Raw genomic sequence first — 21,921 nt, forward strand, 5'->3', positions numbered from 1 at the left:
TGAGCTCAAGTTTGTGGCTCAGACAGCCAGCTCCGTGATAGCTAAGGGTTTAACAGGCAGGGTACCTCAGGTAGCTGAAAGGCAGGGCAGCTCGGACAGCACAGCTAAATGGCAGCTCAGAAAGCAAACACTCCCAAGGTAGATGCAGCTGCTAACAGTAAAAGTGAGCTTCTGCTGAGCAATCAAATCCCAGCTCCCTCAAGCAAAATAAGTCACCCTGACAGAAGCATGGTTCTCCTGCACGAGTGCTGGCACTGGCACTGCTTTGCCACCAAAGGGCAGCTCTCACTGCAGCCGTAGCTGACACTGCTGTGCCAGGGGGAACAGGTGCAAAGACCTGGCCCTAAACCACCTTGACTCAGCTTTGAGGTTAACACTAGGCTGGGAGCAGCTTGCTGAATCCACTTTTTAAGTTCTCCTAAAATGAAAGCATGTGTGCAGCCTTGGTGTGAAATTACCACCTGTGTGGAAGGAGATCTCTCAGCACTCCCAGCTGTCACGTTTTGGTAAGTGATTTAAGTCTAAATGTAAAATTTCTGGGGCCCAACAAAGTGGTGAAATTTTAAAGTAAATGAAATAAAAGAGAATTGGCTTCAGAGTGCACAGCTTGTTGTTGCAGCTAAGAGCCCTGCCCATAAGCCAGAACTGATATCAAGGAATGGGGCTAACGATGGATGGCTGTGCTTTTAAAACCAGAGGAGGGCAAAACTGGAAAGTGAATCACTCCCAGTTAGCCAGTGTGGGTCACTTAAACTGTGCAAAGTGTGATAGTGATGCCTGTGAGAGGGTGCTAAGTATAATCACATTAAAAACTGTTTTAAACAATATTCTTATCATTCAGGAGTGAAGCTGAGGCAAAAACATGGAGAAGATACAGCACAGAGTTAATAAGAGTGCTGGTAACATGTTTTGCAGCGGGTTTAATCTGCTCTCAGAGTTGCTGAGAGTGGACAGCACAGCCCTGCCCTGGTCCTTTACATGCTGCTTTGCACCAGCAGTCCTGGGAGCCTAATCCAGCTGAAAAAAATAACACTGTGAAAGAAAACAGTCATTTTTCTACTAGTTAAGATGAACAGAATGGGGAAGCTCCTGGTCACTTAAGGCGAATGCAAAGGAGGGGCTGGCAGCAAGGATGTGGCACTGTGGAACACAGCCTAGTGGGACGGGCTGATGGTTGGACTAGAAGATCTTAGTGGTCTTTTCCGGCTTTATTGATCCTATGATTCTAGTCCATGATTCTAACATGATGAGGAGATAGAGTGATGATAGGAGCTGGAGGAGCTGACATGCAAACCCAGGTCCTGTGTCGTACAGCACTGTGAATATACCAAACACTCCAAACACTACCTGCAGAAGTCAGTGTAAGACAGTGTTTGATGTGCCTTCAAAATGCCTCCAGCTGCTCTTGAAATACTGGGCTTACCACCACTTACTTATCTGTAAGTGTTACGACTGCAAAGAGGGGAAAGATCTTTCCCTCACCTCCTTAGGCAGTGAAAAATGCAGAGAAACGCTCCAATTTGTCATCATGTCCCATGACCCTCACAAGAGGGACGTCTCACGTGTTTTCACAAAGGTATAGAAAATCAGCTTTTCCTTGCAAAGCAGCCTGAGGCAACAAGGACTAAGCTATTCTGGGAGATGAGAGATAAGCAAGCCAGAAAACCTTATCAGAGATTTGCCTCAACTTGCACAGGTATTTTCTGTAACGCAAAGGTATTTTCTCGGACTGATGGCTGTTTGAAAGCTCTGTCCACTCAGTTTCTTTCAGATGAATCTCACTCATGCACTGTCCTAACAAAGCCCTTCTGAGCCAGATGCTGTAAGAAGAATCTTCACTTTCTGAATTAAAGGATTAATAAAAATGAAAAAGGAATTAACAGAACTGAACAGTTGACTCAGAAAGCAAAGACTGCTGAATGTGGGGCTCCAGTTGGGATTGAAAGCTGTTTCAGGAGTTTGTTATGATGCAAGTCCAGCTCCAGTCTGCCCTGAGATGGGAAATGGACAGAGAGCAGGACAGGGAGCCTTGTGTTTGAAGCCAACAGTAAGATGCAGAGCAGTGCCAGCCTTGATGGATTAAATGAAGACTCAAGAAAATGAGCAAAAAACAATGGCAGAAATGGATGTCATGGGGTTGAAACTTGCAGTTGGCCACCAAAGCATTGAGATGGAAGAGCTAAAGGACAGCAGGGAAGGAGAGGGATTAGGATTGCACAGCTGCATTTACTCCTTTTCTTGCAGCCTGTTCAATCAGTGATGTGTGGAGCTCTGTGCCCTATCCACAGATGGGTAACCCGATACAGGAAGGTTTTTGGATCAGCTTCTCCCTGTGCACACTGTGCTTGAACAGCAAGCGGTAGACTCCATGTTTTGCTGAGAACCCAGAATGTTTGCTTTCCACACAGTTTTGAATGGAAAAAAAAAAAAAAATCACTTTAAGAAGTTACGGTCAGAAGCGAAGCAAACCAAATCACTTTTTCCACATACAAAAACATCAAACCCAGCGTTCGCACAATCCAGCTCCGGGAGGAGGGCACGGGACAAGCAGAATAACGCGGTTCGGGGACAACCGAGCCCCAAGCGCAGCTGGCCATGCCCAGCCCTTCTCCACAACCGATGCCATCCCAAACGCCTAGTTGTGCGTTTCTCACCGCGGCAGCTCAACTCCACGGTCCAACGCTCGGCCGAGGGCCGGCCGCCCAGCCCGTCCCGAGGCGCGAAGGCGGCGGGAGGGACACCGGCACCACCGCCCCCTCCTCCCCTCCCGCCTCCGCCGGCTGAGTGACCGCCGTCGGACCCAATCGGCTTCGGCTCTGCCTGGAGCTGCCGCCCGCCCCGTCGGGGAGGCCCGGCCCCGGGGCGGGGAATGAGGCGAGCGCCCGGCGCGGGGCGGCCCCGCTGGGTCCCGGCCGCCGTGTGCCAGCCGGGGTGCGGGCGGGGCGGGCCGGAGGCCGCCCGGAGCTGGCGGAGGTGGAGAAAGGGGCGCCCCGCGAGAGCCTGCCGGGGTTTGGACGTGGGTAAGGGGGCACCGGGCGGGCGGAGGGAGGGGGTCTGGCCCCGCGGGGGGGGGGCCTCGCCGCGCACCCTTGCCCCGGGGAGGCGTGGGGCCCGCCTGGGGCGGAGGAGCGCGGGTTCCTCCAGCCCGGATGATCCGGGCCGAGCCCAGCGTGCTCCGCTGCATCCGGCGGGAAGGGGACGGCGGGGCAGGCTGTGCGGTGAGCTGGTGAGAGTTACTCTGCGCCTGGCGGGGAGGTGTGCGGGGCTGCGTTCCTCTCTGCGAGGCGCTGCGGCTACAGGTGGTGGGGAACTTCGACCGGGAGTTGTGTCCCGAGCGGGCAAGTGCGTTTCGATGTAAGGCCTGGGGTTCCGGCATCCTGTAATGATTTCTTTTAGGTCTGTTTCTTTTAGGTTTGCCACTGGTACGGGCCGAAATAGCCGTGCTGGCTCACGCCCTGGCTGGGTGCAGCCGTGGTAGTGAAAAGGTGCTTTGTAGCTGCTTCCAGGGGGGAGAAGTGAGCTGTGCTGTTAGTGCTCCGCTTCGGTGCGGCACCACGCGTGTGCGCTCCTGGGCAGGGGCAGCGCGGCTGAAGCTGTGCTTGGGACGCGGGTTCGGCCCGCTCTGCGGCTGTCGGGGGCTGTACTGTGTCAGCCCAGGTACGACAGCAGAACGTACAAGTGTGGTGTGGATTGAAATGGCAGCACGACTGAGCAGTGTGGGTGCACGTATTCCAAAAATGAAGCAGCAAAAATGGGTCACCCGAAGCGAGACTGTTCTTTGTGCTTCCGTGATGGAGTGTGTCTGACAGCAAGAGGTTCCGGTGTGCAAAACCCAGATTTATTGCTCCTATTAAAGATAGCGGCCATCGCTTCAGATTTACGTTTGTGAAAGACAAAAGTGGTTTATAATTGCCATAAAAACCCAAGTATGGATCTCATGGAAGCAGTGTGCATGGGTGGCAGAGGCATCCCACAAACCAGGTGAGCTGAAGTCTGTGTGAGGTCTCAGCTCCAAACGCAGCTGGTGTTTCAGTCTCTTGGATTCCCTGTGTCAGTAGGAAGCAAGGAGCCGCAGCACTGCACAGTTTGGGTGGAAGCCATCCCGGCAGAGTTTTAGTGATAAGGTTTAGCACAATTTCTTAAAAAGCTGTATGATGTAGATCAGCTCCTAGCAGCAGGGGGATCGTTTGGCAAATGGGTGACAGTCACTGCGTGCCACATGGCTCGTGCATTAAGATCGCTGCTGCTGTGCCTGGAGTACAAAGTTGCTGCTGTTCTCCTCCACGAAGGAGTTGCACGTGTTTGCCTGGCAGCAGAGCTGGGCCTCTAGGAGCTGTCTTTCTCTACGGCAGCACTGCTTGTTTTGAGGCACGCTGCCTGTGAGCTAGGCAGTGGTAGGTGCTCTGCTGCCACGATAGCCTTCCAAAGTAAGACAATGGCGAGGGCGCCAGACAGAACACACAGGGCCAGATTCAAGTGCTTTCTTGGCGAGTTCTGGGTTTAGCAGTTCATCTGAAGAGCATTTGAGTTGCTCTGTCCTGCGTGTACGTATCTTGTGTGGTGGAAAAATTAGTGAGTAACGTTTCTGCTTCCATTCAGGGTGGAGTGCCTTGAGGTCGGGTGTCACGTGAGGCAGAAGGCTCTGAGTGTTGTCGTCTTTTCCTGAATCCTCTTTCTGCTGTGGCCTGTGCTGCCTGCTGCAGTGTAAAACACATTGCGGGAAGTGATGTGGTCCTGATGAAAAGGCCTGCAGAGGTGTTGTGGGAGACCTTTTTTGCAGCAATTGGTGTTCCTGGAATTACAGACACTCTGGGAGATGGTCTTGTTCTGCTGTGATACTACCATCCTGGTCCCATCAGGACCACTGCTTTCTGCTTACCAGATAGGTCAGGATGGTGTGAAGACGTGTGTGCTGACGTGCAGACCCAGCATTCTGCAGAAGGCTTTGTGTCTTATATTTGCACAAGTGGGGCTTCTGTGGTGTTTTCATCTTTTACCACATCAAGAAATCAAGGTGGTTTCAGTGAGCAAAAAGTTCTCTCCCTGAAGTAAGAGGACAGAAAGCTTAGTCACTTTCTTAACAGTGAGTGATGGCATCAAAATGTACCTTTGGCTTACTGGGGGCTAGCAAGATAGCGCTGCTCTAAACCTGCCTGAGTTCTGCAAACCCAACTTATTTTTGTTGTGCTTCATGTTAGGTCTCTGTGAAGGTGAGGGAGCTCCAGGAGGTGCCTGAGTCATGGCTCCGGTGTGATGGTCAAAACATTCCCTTGACTCCTGTGGTGGGGGCTGGAAAGGGGGGGGGGGGGGGGGAGGGGGGTGTCTGCTAGTTCTTCCTAGAAATAGTTCTTACTAGAGAAAGAAATAGGCCAAATATTTGCCAGGATTTAGGGAGAGAATGGAGTATCCTGGAAATTCCTCGTGGAACAATTGAGGAAAGCCCCCATTCCACTGCTGAATCTATGGGCGTTTTGGCAAGATCCAAGGTGCCTTGGCTCAGAAATGGCCATGGTGGGTATACCCAAGGTGGCTTCTTCCCTTTAGTGTCTGTACCTTTGTTATTTTCTGCCCTCAAAGCAAAACTCCAGTGTTGTTACCTCTTTAAAGCTGTGCGGACATGTTCTGGCCCATTTTTGTTTGGCCTCACTACATCCATAGCCTTGAAAAATGCAGTAGTTTTTTTGGAAGGGTCAGGCAGGTTTTGTTGTGTTCACTCCTCTTGTATAGCATCTGCATACAACCGCATGTTAAGAATAAATAAAAGCACTTAGTACCTTAATAATAAAACCGCTTAATGCCTTTCTGCACTCAGGCTGAGCAGTGCCCCTGACTCCCCCACAACTGTAATTGTGAGATCCCATTAGTCATCTCATTAGCAACTGTACTCTTGGGTGCAGTCCAAGAGAGGTAAACTACATTGCCTCGCCTTGTGTTTACTGCTGGTGTCTGTACCCAGGCGGTCACTTAACGTTTATTGAACGTGTGCTATAAATTCACACCCTGTCCTGCCCTGTGGTCACTTTGTTTGCGTGCCCAGAGCTGAGCTGGTGTTCTGCAGTGTCTCCTTAGCAGAAATACCGTGTCTTTTTCTCCTTCACCAATCTTTGCATTCGCACTGAATGTTCTGGTTTCAGTCGGATAAGGACATCAGCCTGCCCTGTGTCATGGTAGGAAAACGAAGATTGTTGTTGGAAGGTTCACCGCTGCCATTTAATCACTGCCTCAGGAATTGGTGGGTGTCACTATTCAGGTAGCTCTTTGGAGGTGGCTGATTTATAAACAGCACTCATTGCAGCCTGTGCTAGGAAAGGCTGCATGTTCCTTCTGAGAGATCACATCTGCCCAGTTTATGAGAAGTCAGCATCTTGTCCAGTATTCAAGCCTGGTCTTTTTGGGTAACAGTGTTTCTCTTGCCACAGGGTTGTCTTCCACAGCTGTTGCATCTTTAATTTCATTCAGCTGTTGGTTATGTTAAGTCCTAACACCTATCTCAGTGGGTTTTTCCTTGCTCTGAAGACTCCAGCAAGGGTGTTCAGAGATGAACATGCTGCGAGGTGCAGGGAAGGATGCATCCATTCTCTCTTTTTCACACATTGATGTATGGTTTGGTCCATCTTGGCCTTTCATTTTTCTGGCACTGTCATTTTTCTGACACTGCTGCCTAGATTGTACTTCACTTCTATGTAAAGGTTGGAAGTTTCTCTTAGTAATTCAGTCATCGCACTGGGTTTGCTGTTGCTTCCCCACAGTTTGTGTTGCCCTTTCTGTGGGCATGTATGATTTCCTGATATCTTTAGCTTCCAGAGTGTTTTGTTCCTGTCTTCTGTTATACTTGAAGAAAATGTGGTGTGTTAAATCTTTGTGCTTTTTCCCACTGCTCTGCTTCTATTTCTGTAAGAAGACCAAGATAAACCAATTAAGAAGAAGAGATGATTTCTTCCCTCAGTGGAAACACACTTAGGTACAGAACTTGACATTGGCTGTAGCTATAATCTTCTCCCTGTGCTTCATCTGCCATCTTCATCTGCTGCAGAGGAGGCGGGAAGAGAAGTGGAGGGGCTCTGGCTGTGTGATACAGCGTTGCAAAGTTTGAATGAATAGTGTATCCCACTGAATGCTATTTGTGAGCAAAGGGTTCTGAGATCAAGCATGCTGACCCTGAAGTTAGTGTAGACTCACATCTTTAAGTAAGGACTTTTTCTTTGATGGTAGTAGAGAGCTCACGCCAGAGAATCGAGCCAACTGTTGCAGCATCTGAACTCTAAACTGGAGAATCTTTGCGTTGTCAAAGGCAGCCATCTAAGTACATCTCAGGATGATTTAAAATGTGCTGATTTATGGCAGCGGTTATCAGATTTTCAGAGCTTTCTCATCGCTCCAAATGTGGCAGATTTGGGAGAGCAGCTTTATTTTCTTGCTTTGTAACAGCTACAGCAATGTAAGAGGAAATCATGATAACGATACAGACTTAAATGCCTTTTCTCAAGGTGATGAATTCTGAAGCGAAACTCTAGGGAGAAAGTATAGCATGCATTTTAAATATGAAGGTAGAATACAGCCCCAAATAGTTCCTAGGACAAATGGTATTGAAGGGAGATGCAACATATGTGAAGTTCAGTTGGTAACAGAAAAATAGCTTTAATGTGGTGAAAAAGAGCAAACTGCCAAACATCCCCCCCCCCCCTGCACACCCCCATTCCTTTCACTGTCAAATTGTTTCTCTGCATGAAGGACAGAATCAGGAGCACATGTGCACTTACTGAATAACAGAGGGATCTGTTTTTTAGTATGAGGAAGGGCGATGCCTTTTATCCCATGACAGCTGTGCATGTGGCTGTCCATGTGCTCAATGTGGTAGGCATGCTCTGTGAACCCAGTTCTCTCTTGGTTACTTGATTGGACATTTGTGACAAGGCTGAGGGGCTATCCAGCACACTGAGAATACTAAGACATTTCATAGTAAGTTGTGAAATGCAGAAAGAAGGTTCTTAAAAATTACTATGTATTTTTTTTTCCAAGAAGAATAGTTTAGTAAGTGAATCAGAACCCGTTGTGTTGGCATTCACCTCTTGAAGCAGAACTCAGCAGATACTTCAAGGCTGGCTTCTCTGGAGCAGAAAGATGCTGCGGAGAATTGATCCTGTTTGCATTTGGAGAGTCCAAGCCATGGCTCACAGACTGTGTTCTGTTCATCACGGTAGTTTCTGTGGCTTGTGGTTTGCTGCTAGCTGCCTGTTTCCCTGGGCACCCACTGGAGTGCTCCACGCACACCCAGCAGTTGGGCAGATGTTCTCGCTGGATGTGCAGAGTTTACTCGGTGTGCTTTGACTACTGTGTGCCATTGAGCAGCTTTCTGCAAAACAGCTCTTGACTAGAGCAGAATCTGCTTGGAACTTAAGTCATTCAAAGAATCATAGAATGGCTTGGGTTGGAAGGGACCTCGAATACCCTCTAGTTCCAGCCCTTCTGCCAAGAGCAGGGCTGCCAACTGCTAGATCAAGTGCTGGATCAGGCTGCTCAGGGCCCCGTCCAACCTGGTCTTAAACATCTCCAGGGTGGAGTATCCACATTCTCTCCAGGCAGTCTGTTTAGTTCCTCACCACTCTCTCAACGAAAAACATCCCCTGACATCTAATCTAACTTACCCTTCTTTTAGTTTAAAACCATTCCTCTTATATTGTCCCTGTCTACCCACACTGCTGGCTCATGGTAAGGGCTACAAGTCCGTAAACGTATCTGGGATTGCTACACCCAGGTGCAACATGGATTCAGAGGACCTAGAATAATCCAGGAATTCTGCGTAGGTGTTTATCCTGACGTCTTGACTTGGTGTTTTCTCTCCCAAGTGTATGTAAGCATTAGCAGAGGTGGATATGTTGAGCAGTTGAACCCCAGGAAAGGCACAGGGGAGCTGGATACCTCCTGATGGGTTTAGGAGCTAGCCTTGTAGTGCCTCAAGTCCTGCTTCCAGAACAGCATTAGTTGGAGGTTATTTCTTTACTCTTAACTGTGGGAAGTTGGTTTTGCTTCAGAGCAGAGACCTGAAAAGGCTTGTCCATTCACCCTTTTTTTTTTCTTTTCCCTCTCTCTCTTAACCAAAGCTCATTTGACTTATGACAGCACTTTTAATTTGCTATGTTTCTAAAGGAAACATCAGGGCAAGGTTCAGAATTGCATATTTATGTTTCTTGGCTAAGTGTGGATCTGAGAACCTGTTTTTCTTATTTCAACAAAGGAGATTTTCTTGTCTTAGGTAGAACATTTTTTTCTGTTTGTGGTTTTTTCCTTTCCAAAAAGAGCATGCAGTGGCTTACACTCATCTGACCTTCTTTTGGGTGTGAAACTTGTCATTAACAGGTCCTAACCAGAAGTGTCCTCTTGGACTTCTCCTAATTCATACTGGTGTCCCTCCCACCATGTAGTCTGGACTGGTGCAACTGTGCCCATGCTGATACAGAAACATGGCTTCGGGAGCATCCTCAGGCTAGGAATTTGGACACCACAGGCATGTGCAAGGAGCAGTAGCAGATCCCTCATGGGTGCAGATGCTTCTGCAGCAGCTTGTTGTGCTGGCTATCCCTCCATTTGCAGCATTGCCTGAGAGCATCCTTTTGGTGGGACAGCTGTGAGGCTTAAAATGCAACACAGAGATAAGAGCATTGTGATTTGTTTTCAGGGTGGTGCTGGTAAACTTCCTGCTACTTGGTGGGAAAGATAATCCTGCAGGTTCAGGCTCCATTGTTGTAACTGGGTCTAAGGTGAATTTAAGAAAAATATTTTGGCTGAAAAGGCTTTTCCTCTCTGTTTTATCCAAAGGGAAAAATCTGTTTCGAGCCTGATATGTCGTTCTCATTATTGAGAGATTCTGAATGGGACCTGAATCCATAATTACTTGCCTGTCCTTATCTGTGTGACACAGTGTTTTCCAGCTTGGTTGCTTGGGTTTTGGAATTGCGTGTCACAACATGCGGTCTTAAATCCACGTATGCAGAATAGTTTGATGTCAGAATGGCAAACGGCGTTTCCCTTGGGGTTCTTTTGGATATCAATGTCCTTTTGACCTCTAAAGGACAGGGTTTACTCTGCTTACAGCAGGCTCTTAGAGCTACTGTTGGAAAGGAGAGCGAAGTGCAGAAGATGTTGCCAGGATAAAGTCTCACAGCATCTCTAGAGAGCTTTGTGTCGGAACAGAACAACAACAGGCCTTGGAAATTACCTCCCTTTCCATGGGATGGTGGCAGACAGAGCTGCAGGTGTTATTCCTTCTGGACCTGGCTGGCAGGCTGTCCCTCTTCTGCCCACATGTTGCATAGCGGTGAATGTTTGCTACCTTGCTTGGCCGACATACTGGCGCAGTGCCTGGAGCTCAAGGCTTCTGTGCTGCTGTCTCCATCAGAAATCCTTCTGAACCTCCTTCAGCTTCCTGCTCTCAGTCCTCGTGGGAAGCTCCTTCTTCTTTCCCTGCTCTTCCAAGGGATTTTTACAAACAAATCAATAGCTGTCTAGTTATGACAGAAAGAAGAAGGTGGCAGTAATGTCTCCATGGCTACCTAAAAAGTACTTGCAAAATGCAAATGGAAGAGAGTGCCCTCCAATTATCTCTTATGTTCTTTGCATGCAGACTGAAAATCGTTTGCATTAGTTAAGTCGTTGTTGCACGCTTGTCCAGCATTTGATTACTGCAATAAATTGCTGTTCTTTTAATCTTGCGAGACTGAAAAACAATCTGTTTTAAATAGAAAACTAACTGACCTGAACTCCTGGTAGATGAGCTGATTGTAAGTGCTCCAGCTTAATCCAGTTTTTCCTCCTCCTTTCGTGTTCCGTGTAGCATCTGAAAAGAGACAGCTTGTGGCAAATTAGCTAGGGTAAGGCTACAAAAAGATTGAATTATTCCTGTTTGAACAGCTCCCAGCATGCGAGCACTTGCTGGCTGATTTGTACATAATCTGTATCTTGGGTGAGCTTGCCAGAGCTGCCGCGATTGAGGGGAAAGTAAATAATTTCCAGCTGGAAACCTTGCCTTTGATGTAATGATAATTTATTCATTCATTGGTGAAAATACCACCGAGATACGGTGAGCGGGAGTCACGGTGAACATTTGTTCATGTTCTGGCAACAAATGCCTGGGCCCGTTTTGTTTGGTGAAGAAAAAGCAAGTGACGTCCCTGTCCTGCTCTGTCCTGGAAAGTCACTTTGCTCCCAGTGAAATACAGCACTGGTAGGAAAATGCAGCTGTCAAAGTATATGTGAGGTCGCACTGTGCGCGCCGTTGTTCTGCGTGCTGCTCTGCTCCAACTTCAGGGCATGGCACAAAAATAACAGGCTGCAGAGCTGGGTCTGCCGTGGTTAGGCAGGGCTAATTGTACTGTCAGGCATCTGTAAGTGCAGAAGAAGTTGGAACAAGATAATGTTTCTGTAGGGACTTGCCTCGATACGCTGATTTATTGCAGTACCTCTTTGGGAGGGGAGGGACTGGACAGGGAGGGAAGTTGCAGCGTGTGGCAATAGCTGAGGATTGGATACCCGCTTGTTTAGGACAGTGCTTCCAGCTGAACTGCTGCTGCTAAACTGGAATTTGACCGTGATATTGCAGTTAATTCCTCTTCGTACAAAATGTACTATGCCATTTTTTATGGCTGTAGGGATTCAGGCCTGGCCTCATTGTCGCATGCAGTGGAGTCCTGCCATGCCTTACCCTGAAAAGTGAGGAAGTATCCTATACCCTTGTAACACCTGGTACTGCCAGGGGACCGAGACTGAAGCAGTCGCTCAGACTAATGCTTGATTAAAAACAGCAAAGGAGGCCCTTCCACTTTTGTACTGGACATGCTTACCCTGTTGGCTGCCTTTCTCTCTCCCTTGCATGCTAACAACACTGTGCCAGTGTCCCTGGCCCTATTTGCTGCTCTTGAAATCAAGGAGGAGATCCCGCTCTGGTCAGCTCGGAGTTCTTCCTTTAACCCTTCCTGTCTAGCTTGCACGATAGGGCCCTGAGGCAAGGGCTTCGTCTCTCATCTGTGCAGGTTCCTGCCTGCATCTCGCCTGTGTTTACACAGAAGTGTGAGGGCAGCCAGAGGTTCTGCGGAACCTGATAGAAGCCATACGTGAGATTAATCCCAATGAAATTATGTTACGCCTTCTACAGTAAGCAGGAGATTCAACATGTTGCATAGCTTTAAGACTATGAAGTATGTGAAGCCAATCCTCCTCCAACAGTTGGCTGTGCCTGTTCAACTTCACGAAGCTCTGAGACGAGCCAGAGCTCCGAGTTCACTGTGTGGGTGTTTGCAAGAAGCAAAGCTCCTTGGATGGGTTTAGGAGGAGGACTGTGGATGCTGGGAGGTGGAGTGGTGTCTGAGATATGAAGTAAGGTAGCAAAACATAGCACAGACCTGCTCAGCATGAGGTTGTGGTTGTGGGCTCGTGTGCTCCTCCCTGCAGCACGGGGAGAGGCCAGGTTGCATGCCGCAGGCCATCCTGGAGCTGGTTAGCCTGCCTGGTGGGAGCTTGCTTATCATCTGTATGGGTGTGCTTTATTCTTGTACTTGACAGTGGCCGAGCTGGCAGTGAAGACCTGGTGCAAGAAGAGAGGTGTGCTGCTGAGGGAGCTTTCCGGGGCTGCCTGTGGTCCTGAGCCTGTTGGCCAGCAGTTGGGTAAAGGTGTGGAGGAGCATCCAGCAGGAAGGACAGCCTCAGCGGCCAGCAGGATTTCCCCTGGATGGGATCCAGGTCACCCTGCACTGCCACAGTATGGTTTCGAACTGCACATCAGCAGGGGAGTACGACAGTCTGGTGGAGGGAAACAAGCATGCAGCCTGTCTGTGAGGCTGTGCAGGCTGAGGGCAGCTGTGATCCCACACCCATAGTTGAGAAAAGGAGCAATTCTGTGTTGCACAGTGGGAATCACATGTTGGCTTTTCAAGCATGCTTCTTAGGAATAAAGGACAGAGGAAATGCTGCTGAAGGCGAGGAAGGAACGTGCCAACTCTGTCCCATGTACCGGCGGGGTCCCTCCTCCCTTTCACTGCTTGCTCAGCATATGAGCATGTTAACTACTTGTGGTGCATTTCCAGAGAGGAGGCTGCCTCTCAGGGCTTCCTTCCTATTGTAACTCATGTATGAGGTGGATGCAGATGCTGCACTGCAGGCAGTGATTCATGTCCAGCTGTGTGCATACAGAGGGAGAGGTGTTATTTTGGCTTCTACAATGACAACTTCCTAAAAATAGTCTGAAGCCATGGACTTGGCAGCAAAAGGAGTTGTCCCCAAAGTTTTGCTTGATGCATCTTTCTGATGGCGTGCTGTGCAGAGCCCTTGCCATGTACAAGTGCTGAGTGAAAGCAGTGTGTTTTTGAGGAGGCAGAGCTGGGGCTGTCACGCTTGGCATTGCCGTCATAAGGTTAGTAAGGCAAGAGGGGCTGGGACCTCTGGTGGCCAAGGGCTGGCTTCATTTTCAGACAACAGAGTAAGGCTGATCACTATTAGCTTGCCTTCACAAGGCTGTGCTGGCTGCAGCTTAGCTGGATTGTGTGAGCTTGTACCAAGGGACAAGCAGGCTTGAAGACTGAGAATCAACTGTGACTTTGAGCAGAGGGGGAGTGGCTCTCAGCTGTGCTCTTGTGGTTGTGTTCTGTTCATTGACTGTGTGGCTGGGAATAGTAAACAGTAGTGTTGGATTTCTGGACAGGCATTTGAACAAGAGCTTGCCTTCAAACACTCTGTAAACCACCTACTGTAGTTCAGAGTGCTGGTCTGTTGTTTTGCAAATTCAATTGTTGAAGAGCTCTTAGGAAATTGAAAGATGCCATGTGTTAGTTCAATTTCCTGCATAAGACACAAGCTTAGATATTGGAAAGAAGCACTGGAGATGCTTAATCTGAGTAGAAGTACAGTTTCCTTGTGTATGTATGTGCAATACTCAAAGGCTTCCAATGGCATAGTGAGCAGGGAGAATGCATAACAATACACACCAGAACGCAATCCTATAAAACTGGTCTATTTTAAAGAAATAGCCTTGTTAGTGGGGAGCTGAATTATGGAAAACAGTCAAAAGAAGAATGGAGAAAAATATTTTTGGGGGGGTGACATTACTTTTCATCATCTTTTAAATGAGATTAAAGCCATATTGCTTGTGAGCCATCAAGATTCAGTGGTGATTTTGTGAGCATAAAGACCATTATTTGGGCTTCCTGCCTGGGTTCAGAGTTGAGGGATCCTGATTCAGGACATAATGCCTGCTTGCCTTAGGCAAGTGTAACTGTATATATTCATAATTAAAAAGGCTTAGTTGCTTTCTGAATTTGTCCACAGGATATGCGGTTGTTGTTCCTTCCCACCTGTGCCCATTTTTGGGAGAACACTGGGGCAAACTTGCAGGACTTAAGGATACCCCAGTGCTGCCTGCCCCTTTCGTGTCCCTGGAATGCTCTTAGTTGAGCTGTTGCCTCCGTCTCCTTCTAACACAAATTAAAGAGCCATATTCCAATTAGAGATGCAGATGGGAGGTCAAGCTAGGGGCACTGCTTCAGTTAAGTTTTTCAATGTATGCAAGCTCTCTGCTAATTAGTCTGTTTATCTAAGTCCTGCAGCAGTTTTATGTATTTGTTGTGCTGTTTTCTTCCTCAAAGTCTGTCTCGTTTCAGAAGTGGCTGCCTATCAATAATACATCAAGTGGTGCTCCTCAGGCTGTGTGTATTATAAAATGTATTGTGGGTATAGCTGCTTGTATTGCTTCCAAACACTTTTTATAGCAAGGGCATGACAATACGGTGTGGTTAATCATGGATTGAATTCACCAGAGAGTAATACCACTGTTAAATATACCCAGCATGAGTGAAGCTGGGAGCAGGGGTGGTGTGTGTACATTGTCTAGTTAGCGCTCGTTTAGCCCTGTGCTGTGGAAGAGCTTTCCTGTCGCTTGTCCCTGCCCCAGGCTTTGCTCTGCATTTGTCCTGTGGGAAGCAGTTACTCAGTTCCCTTATGGATGAATGTTTGGGTGAGCACCTTTCCAGGACTTTTCTGTACACTGCCCACAAGCGAGACCCTGCTCTGCGTGCCCCCCTGCTGATCTGAGCCCCTTTGGGTTCAGCACTCTGCTCACACAGTGAGGGTGGCACAAGCAGTTCCAATGGGGTGACCTCATTTTGCCAAGCTTAATGTTACGGGTCACAGGAAGTACCACTATGTTGCTTGGTTCTTCCTTGTTGTTTAAAAGGAGCTCTTGGGAATAAAGGCTCTTTTTGCTTTATTTCTTTGTCTTCTGTCTGCTAACAATCTTGGCTGCTTGTTTTCTATCTTCCCCCTCCTTAAAAAGACCAGGAAAACAATGGCTTCTTTTTTTTCTGAAATGAGTTTGCTTCAGTGTCTGTTGAACTAATAAATCTCCTTTTGCTTTTTTCCTGGATTAAAAATACCCTTAGTTGGAGGGAAACAATAAATTTAAAGTAAAGAAAATTATAGCTTGACCTTTCTTCGTTAAGAAAAGACTGATGTAATGAAATGGCTACCGGGAGGACCAGTGAGATAAACTGTATGGGCTTGAGGCCTTTTATTTGTCACTTCCCTGGCTCTGCTATCCAGAAAGCCCTGTGCTGAGCCAAAATCAGTTCCCTGTGGCTGCAGCCATAATGCTACATGGAGCTCTAAGCTTGTTTGCGTGGCCACTCATCCAACCATCATCCCTGTTGTGTGTAGGCTGAGTGACGCAGGACAGCTGGCGAGGGGATGTGACAGAGCTCCCTGCACCTGACCCTGAGCAGTTCTACCCCATAGGTGCCAGCTGTGCACATCTGGAGCTCAGCCTGCTCTTGCCCAATTTCCTCCCCTCCAGGTAAGTGGGAACAGGAGTGAAGAGGGATGGATCCCAGCCTGGGCCTTCACGAGGCTCTGGGGGGTGGTCATGCAGCCCTTTTGCTTCTTCGGCCATCCCACTGGCCTGCTGGCCCTCCTCTGCCCCACCCTGCCCCTTCAAACAATTTCGGGGATAATTATAGCTGCTCAGGAAAGCAAACAGCTCTGGCCGTTGGATCAATGGTTACCTTGCGTGTCAGGATCATCTTCCCTTGGAGTTCACAACTAGACTGTGTTTTCACAACTCCTTCTGTAAAAAAAAAAAAAAAGTCTGTCTGACATGAAAGAACCTAATGAAACATTGAAAATTGGTTTAGCCCTACAAGCACCCTCTCGTGTGCTCTGATGATATGCAAGTATTACAGTCAAAATTCTGGGGCTAACTCAGTGTTGGCTCAAGCAAATGGGTGTTTGTTCCATTAAGTCAGTGCTACAACCCTGTCAAAATTCAAAACTGTCTCCTTTATATTTAGACAAAGAAAATGCTTGCTGTTAGCAGACCACAGTGATCTGTTCTCTCTCCCTTTCTTGACTTTGCTGAACTTCATTTAGGCCTCAAATGAGGTGTTACCTTGTTTCAGCTCTTTGTGTTGTATGATTGCCACAGAGGAAATCTCGGATGAAATCCTCAACCTGCAGCAAATCCGATGGAGCACGTGGTGGTAAAGTGCCCTGCTTAAGCAGGGAGCTGGGGAGACGCATAGTGGCTCACGGACCCTATAATAAGACTCTGAGGTTGGGTTTGGCAAAGCTTAGCCTTCAAAAGCATTTCTTGTGCCTTCATGTATTTTTCTTTCTGTACTAACAAAGCTTATTTTTAACTGTATCACAGACCTTGCATGGAAGTTCTAAGATTACCTGCGCATTTATTAGCGCTGACTTCACAGTGTGGGATTTGCATAGGCTTAACAACCCTGCAATGTACTATTTTAATTAAAAGTAGTAGGACCCTTGGATAGGAAATCAAATGCTGAGTTGTTAATACGGCGCAATTAAGTTTCTCTGTGCCTAGCTAGTAATAATACAAAACTCACTGCGCCGTGGAAAGGCTGTTTGGAAACCTGGAAGCATAGAAGTGTGTAATGGGATTTTTGCAAATGCTGTCTGAATTGTCCTACTATTAACAGTTTTCTTCTCCCTTTTATGTCAAATAGCACTATTTTTTGTGGGTAGGAGTTTGGAACTGTAGTCTGTTCCTTTGCTTGGGCTGAATTGGTTTTAAGCAGGTAGAGCAAAGAGGTTTGCATGTATTGAGGTGCTGAAAGCCAGCAAGAGGGTTTCCCTTCTTGGTGAGAGCAGACACAACATCTGAGGGCTCAGCAAGGAGAAGGGCTCAGCCACGAGCTAAGCAGTCCATCATGGGTACTTTATGGAAGGCTGAATGCCAATCTATATCTCTATTTTAGCCTGCCTTCTAGGGAGTGGTAGCCACTGTAGGACAGTGATTATTTCTGTAGTGACCTTTCTGGCACCCAGAACATCTAGTGTCTAATAAAAAGCTGAAAAAGCTACTTTGAGACTGGCCATTAAAGTGTGGGTTGCATGCACAGGACCACAGTCTTAGTGTAGAGAAGGAGTTCTTTATGTAGGCTGTCTTTCCTTGCTTTATTTAAGGAAGAAATCACAGAATTATAGAATGTCCCAAGTTGGAAGGAGCCCACAAGGATCATTGAGACCAACTCCAGGCTTCACAAAAAAACCGCCATAAATCAGACCATAAGACTGAGGGCGTTGTCCAGACAACCACAGGGGAGCCTATGCCAGTGTCTGACCACCCTCTCAGGGAAGATCCTTTTCCTTATATCCAACCAAACTTCCCCTGTCACAGCTTCATGCCATTAAGTTTGTGGATTTCTTTTGGCAAGAAACGCCAGGCAAATTTAGGGATGTAGAGTCTCCTCAATTACTCTTCTTTTCCACTCAAACTGCCTTGAAACATTGTGTTTCCATGATACCTTCTTTTCTAGCAACCCAATGTATCTGGCTTCGTAAAGAACATCTGAAAGAAATTTTGGGGAAGGAGGGCCATGGAATAAACAGCAAATAACTATTGTTATTTGCTGTTTAGGGGAAAAAGAAGAGTGTAAAAAGGGGAAAAGAAGAGTGATTGCTATTCTGCAAATTAGACTACGCGAGAAATTCTTTATAAAAATTATAGTAAGTGCCCTCATGAGTAACAATCAGTGATGCAGGGGGGAAGGGAAGTGCTTTGTAGGGGCTGCATTACCATCAAGTACGTAATAATTGCAGTAGTTTAATGAGCCTGGTAGGAGCTGCAGTGAGCTGTCTGGCTAATTTCAGCTTGCTGTAGGTGATCTCAGCCTGTTGATCGAAGAGGATGCATCTTAAAAGGTGGTATTGCATGTTGGTGACTAACCAACTAAATATGAAGCATTTATCTACTCAGGGTGAAAATACTGTGGGTGAAGTGGGAAAGATAATAGGGCCGAGATCAGGGGTGAAGGTAGCTGCTTTTGAGGGTCAGATGTTCCCAGTCAGCTGATGTGTTTTTCATTGGGGGTTTAGGGCTTGTCATGCTTGTTGGATGCTTTTGTGTCCATGCTCAAGCTCTGTCTTGTTCCCAGCCCCTGTGTTTCTTAGCTTGATGCCATAAACTTTGTGTTATCTTTCTCTGACACACTGCAGTACTTGACACGGAGGCTGAGCTTTAGGTGCCAGCACACAGCTATTAATAAAAGGAGCCAGACTATCACAGCTGAAGAGAGATCATCTCATCGCAGGACAGATCCGGTGACAGGATCACTGCCTTTTTCACACTGCTGTAAGGATGCATGTTGCTCTTGTTTCACCTGGGGCATTTACTGCAAAGCAGCTAAGGCTGCTGTGGCTGTCCAACTCTCCTGGTTCTGGTTATGTGCAGCTCCAGTATGCGTGCAGGGATAAAATGCACGCTGACGTGTGGGCTATCATCCCAAGGAAGGTTTGCATATTAATACCGTGGAGAGGGTGTAATCATTCTGGGCTTGATGTGGTAACGGAGAAGGGAAGAACTATTTTTCATCTTGTTGCTTATCCCCGAAGTCTTTTGCTCTGCCAGCAACTTTTCTGTCTCTTGAAAATGTGTTCTTGTTCAAAAAGGAACATACAGCCATCTGTTTCTTGGGCATGATCAAACGGGTTTTAAAAATCTTCTCTTGAAAGTATGTTCTTATTCTTCCTGATTTAATTACAGGCTACTTTTCCTCCAAACATGATAACTAAATGGTGGAACTCGTCTTTTTCCCTCCCCAGTCAGTACAGGCACCACTTCATTGGTGTTTTTGTTCCTGGTCAGTTTGGTCAGTGCTTCCTGGGTATTTTCCCTGGGTGAAAAATAGTTGTTCTGTTGTTGCAAAACACTGACCTCTCTAAGGAAGGAGAGAGTCCAATAGCTGATGAAGTTTTTCCTCTGAGGATAACACATTGTAATTGCCAGTGGCATCATTCTTACTTGCTCCTTAAATGAAGTGCTCTAATAGATTGATTATGATAAAATCAACCTTGACTTGAGAGGCTTGGTAGTATTAGTGGGGAGGAGGTATTGGCATTCTGCTTTCACATTACAGAAATGTTTGTAGAAATGAATGCAAATAAAACCTCTGCTTATGCTATGCTCTGCCAGGTACAGAGAGGGTCTGGGCCAACCTGGTTTGCCAGTACTGATGGAATGTGCCTGGGTTCCTATTCCTGACTGGCCTTGCAGAGTGCTTCCATACCTGCCCCGGGGCACCTCTGAGAGTGGCTGCTGCTGGCCCTCAGTTTCCCCTGCTTCTGAATCAGGGATAATAATAAGCCGGGTTAGGATTAGGGTTACTTAGACCTGCCCTGTCCTTATGCTGGCAGGCCAGACACTGGGATTAGCAAAGCCAGGCACTGCTGAGCTTCTGCAGTAGAGTTTAGCATTATGTGAGGTTGCTTTGCATGCTTGTACTCTACCTACCTACATGTTAATGTCTCCCGAACATGTGGGAGCGTGACATCTAGATCTCTTTTTCTTCTACCAAACACGGTCAAAAGTGACTACTGACTCGAATGTTTAACAGGGTGAGGGCTTACGAGCAACACTAACATATACATTCAATTCCCTTAAGATTCCAAGCCAAAAATATGTGGTGAGGGTTTTATTCTACAATCATGTGCTTTAATATTGTGTGGAACAATGTGATTAGTAGAAATAACATTCTGAGGATTATTGGCAGTGCATATGGAAGCACATAATCTGAATCCTGTTTGCGTATATATTAACAGCTTAAAAGGGCTGAAACAACTGACATGTCTGTATAGAGAAATAGCAAAGTAAATGTATGAAACTTGCTTCTGTAGCCAGCAAAGCATCTAGTTATCATTATCTTAATTTTTAGGGTTTTTTTCCTCAAATCTTGACTGCATCTTTTTGACAGCAAAGGCAACAATGACAAAAAAAAAAAAAAAATAGTTTTGTTCTTTTTGTTGGTAAGTGCTTTGGTTTTTTGCTGTTCGTATAGCTTCTGCCTCACATCTTGGCTTTGGAAACCTAGAGCTTGTGTATACATGCCTCATGAACAGGGTTTCAGAAGTTTGTGGTGTTGGAGCTACTTAAGTTCCATCCAGGAATGGCGAAGTATCTTTAGTCTTCAGAGTGCAGGATGCCTGGAACAGGTGAGGGTAATTGAAGGACAGGCATCTTTCTGGAAAATGTTACTGCAAACCCTGCATGTGAGCCCAGATCCCTTTCTGTCAGGGGAGTGTTTTGTGCTTATTTCTTATAGAAATACTTTGAGTGAGCCAAGGCTGAAGCTGTCCCATAAGCTTCCAACCTGGAGGCATGTGGAAGCTTTTCCTGGCTCTTGCCTTTGTAGAAGAATAAACCCAAACCGGTGTCTGCGTGAGATGAAATCCCTTTGATAATCTGCGTTAGTTTAGTGATAGTGGTGTTACATCCCGTTGCCATTATTTTACCCTTAAAAAAAAAAAAAAAAGTAATTGTCTCTAGGAAAGCTGCTGCGGCCTTTTGGCCTCCAGCACCAGGGCCACCTGAGACACAGTGGGCAGCCGGTGTCACCTCAGAGGCAGGGATCTGGAGATGGCAGCGTGCGCCTGCTTACCGTGTGGTTTACGAGGTGGGTGACTTTGGTCACCTTTCTGCTAGCAAACTCGACAGAACTACAAAAGAGACAGAATCCTGGCAAGCAGCTTTTGTTGGTATTAAATTCGTCCTGTGGAAAATTGAATTATCTCATTTCTGATTGCACAGACTGCTTATCACAACACTTCCATAAGACAGGCGCTGTGCGCGTGGGATCTTCAGTGAAGTTCATAAAGTAATCTCCCATGTCTTTCAGCTATTTCCATATCCCCCCCGATGGGCTTCTGTTTTCACAGGCCGCAGCCTTGCTTTGACTTGCGGAATTCAAGCCAAGAGCTGACAGAAACTGTGCGGTGTGGGGCTCCGTTCACAGATTGACTCAGTCAGTGATTAATACAAAATTAGTCATAGTCTTAAAATTCTTCCTTGCCTAGATCATGTCTATTTCCACTTCAAATCACTAACTTAAAAGAGTTTAAAGGTGTTGTTTAAACCTTCTGCAGTTGTAATTTCATTATTTGTACTGTTTCTTGCAGGCACTTTCTTAAATTATCTATCTGATATTCTCCTTTGACTCAGAAGATTATAAATATTATTTATTATGATCCCAGAAAGTGTTAATTTGCTGTGCCAACTGGCTGTGTTACATGTCCTTTAATGCTGGTATGTTGAGTCAGTGGCATTTGTGTTTGTTGTTTAGATTCACCATTTGGTGATAGGAGATGTTGTTGCATGATGTATCAGCTGCTTGGGGCACTGGGGTTAACCATGTGGTCAGTTTGCTCAGGTCCCTTAGTATTCATTTTGAGTTTCTGTCTGGGCCAAAAACTCAGGTCTGGATGGAAGCTTTGTTTTTCAGCCCATAGCTGGCTCTTGCAGATTGGACAAGTACAGCTTCAGGTTTCAGCTGTGGGTGCAGTAATAGCCAAAACCGGACTGGGTTGTTAATGTGGATGCTGTGTGTTTATGTGTGCATCAAAAGATGTACAGCCTTCTAGAAACCA

At 46.9% G+C, this 21,921-nt stretch overlaps 1 protein-coding gene across 7 annotated transcripts in view; it reads left to right on the forward strand.

Moving 5' to 3' along the window:
• Nucleotides 1-2,923: 2,923 nt before the first annotated feature.
• Nucleotides 2,924-21,921, forward strand: part of PPFIBP1 (PPFIA binding protein 1) — a 103,785-nt gene continuing 84,787 nt past the window's right edge. For 6 of the 7 annotated variants that reach the window (XM_042834946.1, XM_042834949.1, XM_042834948.1 and 3 more), the window contains exon 1: nucleotides 2,924-3,020. The gene's annotated coding sequence lies outside the window, so the exon portion shown is untranslated. The remainder of the gene's footprint in view (nucleotides 3,021-21,921) is intronic. The other variant, XM_042834947.1, reaches the window with a different exon arrangement.

The sequence above is a fragment of the Centrocercus urophasianus genome, unplaced genomic scaffold (genome assembly GCF_019232065.1).
Source record: "Centrocercus urophasianus isolate 14NV4802_14NV808 unplaced genomic scaffold, USGS_Curo_1.0 seq_5, whole genome shotgun sequence".
Classification (NCBI taxonomy): domain Eukaryota; kingdom Metazoa; phylum Chordata; class Aves; order Galliformes; family Phasianidae; genus Centrocercus; species Centrocercus urophasianus.